Consider the following 5,071-nt stretch of genomic DNA (forward strand, 5'->3'; position numbering starts at 1 on the left):
ATAGGGGACTCGATCCTGGGACTCCAGGATCACAACCCAAGCCCAAGGCAGACGCTCAACCGCTGAGCCACCCAGGTGCCCCTGAAACCAATAATATATTATATGTTAATTAACTGAATTTAAATAAAAGGGGGATCCCCGGGTGGCTCAGCCTGCCTTGGGTCCAGGGCCTGATCCTGGAGACCTAGGATCGAGTCCCCTGTTGGGCTCCCTGTCTGGGGCCTGCCTCTCCCTCTGCCTGTGTCTCTGCCCCCCTCTCTCTCTTTCTGTGTCTCTCATGAATAAATAGATAAGATCTTTAAAAAATAAAGAAAAAAAAGAAAACATTTTTAACAAAAGAAGAAATGAGTGCCACGGGACAGTGCTCTAGTGACGGGACTCTTCTAGTTCATACACACACATACACTTGCACACACACGTGCAAACACACACCCACACATAGGGCTACTTCCCCTGGCCACCCTGCGGTACCTCAGGGTCCGTGCTCCCAGACCGGCTGCTCCTATGTCCTGGGAGGAGCACCCTCTCTCAGCCCACAGGACCAGCCCCGAGCCTGGAATCCACCTGCAGGCCTGCACTCCTGGGGGTCTGGAGCCCCACTGGCTCTGGCAAAGTCCCGGTGATGAGGGGAGGGAGGGGGAGAGCGTCGTCAGGGAGGATGCCACCTTCCCTCCCCTGACCTAGAGAGCCACTCACTCTCCTCCTCCTCCTCCCTTCCTCCCCACTTAGGCAGGGATGGAGTCACCCTGCCCTCCTTGGCTCCTCTGTCCCTCCAGAGGCCACCAGGACACATGTGCTCCCCCCTCCTTCGTGGGCTCCGTAGCCAGCCCTGCCCTGAGGCCAACAGTTGTCTCCAGCTGGGTGGGTACAGGTTACGGTTAGGGTTGTGGCTACAGTTGCAGTTAAGGGCACGGTTAGGGCACACCTGGGTGGTGGCCCAGGTGAGAAGGAGTAAGCAGGTCCAAATAACATCCTCCAGTCCAGCTTTATAGCCCAAAACTGGCATTTTGATGCCCAGCTGACTCTTCTCAAATGGCTTGGCTCTCAGGGAAAGGAGCCAGGTGATGAGTTACCCAGAACCCACCCTGTGCCACCATAACATCACACGAGATTGATTGCCCCATGCCTTGCCATCAGATCAGGTTCCCCAGAGGAAGTTCCCCAAGCTCTTTGTTTATTTAGTCATGTTCCTATAGCTTGGACAACTAAATTCGTCTTTGGTCAGCTGGTTGCCCTCCACTTTTAGGGAAGGGCTTGCTTTGCTTATGCTGCCCGACTTCTCCTTTCAGCAGCCCTAAGGAGTCAGCATCATTAGTTCTCGGTTACAAGTGACGGAGCAGAGCCTGAGAAGCAACTTACCTTTGGTAACCGGCAGAGTCTTAGCCCAAGGCTCTCTGAGCCACCCCAGACATAGAGGCCCTAGCCCACTCAAGAAATGACTCAGAGGTCTGGGTTTCAGCTCAGATTCCTTTTCTAAGGAATGGGGTTCCTCTTCCAAGTGTTTAAGCTTTAATAATTACAGCATCTTTCCTTTGTTCCTTGTTTCCTCTAGAAATTGTAGCAAATCAAAGCCACCATATCACCTCACACATGTTAGAATGACTGTCATCAAAAATGCAAGAGGGACACCTGGGTGGCTCAGCGGTTGAGCACTTGCCTTCAGCCCAGGGCGTGATGCTGGAGACCCGGGATCAAGTTCCGCGTCAAGCTCCCTGCATGGAGCCTGCTTCTCCCTCTGCCAGTGTCTCTGCCTCTCTCTCTCTCTCTCTGTGTCTCTCATGAATAAATAAATAAAATATTTTTTTAAAATTTTTATTTATTTATGATAGTTACACACACAGAGAGAGAGAGAGAGGCGCAGAGACACAGGCAGAGGGAGAAGCAGGCTCCATGCACCGGGAGCCTGACGTGGGATTCGATCCCGGGTCTCCAGGATCGCGCCCTGGGCCAAAGGCAGGCGCTAAACCGCTGCGCCACCCAGGGATCCCAAATAAAATATTTTTAAAAATGTAAAAGATAATAAGTATTGACAAGGATGTGGGGGAAAAAGGGAACCCTCCTATGGTCAGTGGGGATATGAACTGGTGAAGCCACTGTGGAAAACAGTATGGAGGTTCCTCAAGAAATTAAAAACAGAACCACCATATGATCCGGCAATGCCGCTGCTGGGTGTAGAATCAAAAGGAAATGAAAACAGGGTATCAAAAACTTACCTGAACCCTCATGGTCATTGCAGCATTATTTACAAGAACCTAAGGGTCTATTAATGGATAAATGGATAAAGAGGATGTCTCACACACACACACACACACACACACACACACACACATACACACATGCATGCAACAGAATATTATTCAGCCATGAGAAAGAAGGATATTGTGTCATTTTTTACAACATGAATGGATCTTGAGGGCATTATGTTAAGTCAGAGAGAAGTCAGACATAGAAAGACAAGTATGACATGATGCTACTTTTTCAAAGGCAGGAGGAATAGCAACATCTTTGTATGCCGATGGGAATGATCATGTCGAGCAGAGAGCAGAAGAATTTCTAGAGTGATGTTCCTACAGTGCATGAAGGGACAGACTGCACGTCAACCAATCCTCACCCTTGATCCTCATCAGCGTGGTGTGGTTGTTTTGTTTTGATTTATTGTGTGCCATGGAGCCATGTATCTCTTTGGTGGATGTCTCCACCCTGATAGGAAGGATTCTGGGAACTTGGCGGACAGTTTGAAGAGGTGAAAGACGATGCCAATTTTCCGGAGGACTTGCTTGAGCACCTGGATACACAATCTTTAGCTCCTCAGGCACCTCCGTCTTGGGTTTTCCAAGCTCTCATTTAACAATCAGTGGGATCCCGTCTAGCTCCCCATAAGCAACATCACTGGGACCCCAACTTTCATGTCCTACTTCTAATTACTATTCTCTCTCTGCTGTCATTGAGACTGAGGATGATATAACCAGGAAAAGGAGCAAGATGCCAAGAAGGTAGGAGGAGAAACTTGAGGGAAAGGTGTGGAGCCCCAGAGAAGTGAGCTTCGTGAAGAACGGAGGTGATTAACATGAGACTCACAGAGAGGTCGAGAGATAAGGACTGGAATGCACCCACGGGCTTTGGCAAAAGGAAGTTATTGACCTTTGTCAGAGTGGTTTCAGTGGAGAGGCCTGGAAGAAACCAGATTGCTGTGGGTTGAGGATGTGTGGAGGTGAAGAAGTGGAGACCGAGGGTGAGGGATATTTGCTCAATTTATGTGCTGCGAAGAGATCCGATGATCATCTGAGGGCAAGCCAGGGTGAAGGGAAAGTTATTTCAGGCTGCGAGATATTCAGAGGGTTTTGGAGGGAGGGGCCCCCATGAGAAGAAGGGCTGGAGGTCAGAGAAAGAAAAGGAATGAAGTCCATGGAACAGGGTTTCGAAGAAGATGGAAGGGATTCCAAGGCCAGGTAAAGGGGAATAAGGAAGATAAGTGAAAATAGAGAGATGAGTTGAGAAGAAGTTGGGCGTTCCGTTGGTGTCCAAGTTGGCACAGAAGGAGACAGAGTTCTCTAGGATGAGGGACTTGGGGAAATGCAAGATGAGACAAGACCTTTTTGAGAGGCTGGATCAGCAACGAGAGAAGAGCTGGGTGAAAGGATTTTGGAGCAACGTCATGGGCCCACCGACTCCACCAGCATGGGTTTAGAACCTCGTGATGTTCCCTGCTCCCCCAGAGAGGAGGCAAGTAAATGTGAACCAAGTCCAAGGGGCAGTAACATGGCATCCCCAGGTCAGGATCAGTCAACCTTGTACGTAAGGATTCTGAGAAGTATTATAGGTGCATTCCTACCCCTGCAGCCATCACCTCTAAGAATCAGGCTTACCGTCCTTGCTCTCTCTGGCCTGTTGTGATGTGCTGGGATGACAGAAACTCAATCTCCTCTTTCTGTCAAAATGAAAAAAAAATGGAGAATCAGAGGGGAACTATTTAGAATAGTTGCAGACAGTTCAGTCAGAAAGGAATTCAGCTGATGTGGGGCTCTCTGTAGTAAACACAGGACAAAGAAGCTTCTTTGAGCACAAAAAAGCCAGGGCCGTGGTGTTTCTAGGAAAAGGGTTGATTTTTTTTTTTTCTCAAAGGAAAAATATGTACTCCTTCTATGAGACGAGACGGTTCCCTTTGGAAGAAGGCGGATGGTTTCAGTGGTGAGGGGCGCTGGCCTCAGGTAGCTCAGAAGGGATGGGTGAGATGTTCCTCTGCTGCGGAGGTCAAACTGCAGTGAGAGGCCCCAAACCTCCACACCCCCTCCTCATCCCAATCCACGGGACTGATTCAGAAAACAGGTAGGGCAGCATTTCCCATAACAACTGGTGAAACAGGGTTCCAGAGTTTGCAAGATGCAAAAACTGAGTCAGAGCTCTCCCACGTGAGGACATGAGGACGGTGGAATTACCCAAGTTGGGGAGGTGGGGACACTGGGTTGAGGGAGTGGCTTAAGGGGAGTATGTGGGAAGAATTGGACAATGAGAGATTGAGGAGTCAGAGAAAGATGGTGGGTGTTGTTGAGGTGGACGGGTTGAGGTGGGCGGCAGGGCAGCCTGGGCCAAAGGGTCACACAGGGGCTCCTGCTTAGTGGGGCCCTGTGCTTGGCTTATTCCTCTGTGTCACCTTCTTAAAATGCTTCATGTTTTGCTTTGGTTTTTTTGTTTGTTTGTTTTTCCATGTTTTTAAAGATTTATTTATTTATTTGAGAGAGAGAGACAGAGTGCAAGCAGAGGGAGGGGCAGAGGGAGAAAGAGACTTCTCAAGCTGACTCCCCCCTGAGCACGAAGCCTGGCGCAGGGCTCCATCCCAGGACCCTGAGATCACCACCTGAGCTGAAATCAAGAGTTGGCCACTTCACTAACTGAGCCACCCAGACACCCCGAAATGCTTCGTATTTTTTGAACAAGGGACCTCGCATTTTCATTTTGCCCTGGGACCTGCAGGCGATGTGGCCGATCTTGTGGGAAGGTTTCTAAGAACCCAAACAAGTTGATTGGAATCATCGCTACTACTTTGGATGGATGTTTGTGTGTTGGTATTAAT

The sequence above is a fragment of the Canis lupus genome, chromosome 10, assembly GCF_048164855.1.
Source record: "Canis lupus baileyi chromosome 10, mCanLup2.hap1, whole genome shotgun sequence".
NCBI classification, from domain to species: domain Eukaryota; kingdom Metazoa; phylum Chordata; class Mammalia; order Carnivora; family Canidae; genus Canis; species Canis lupus.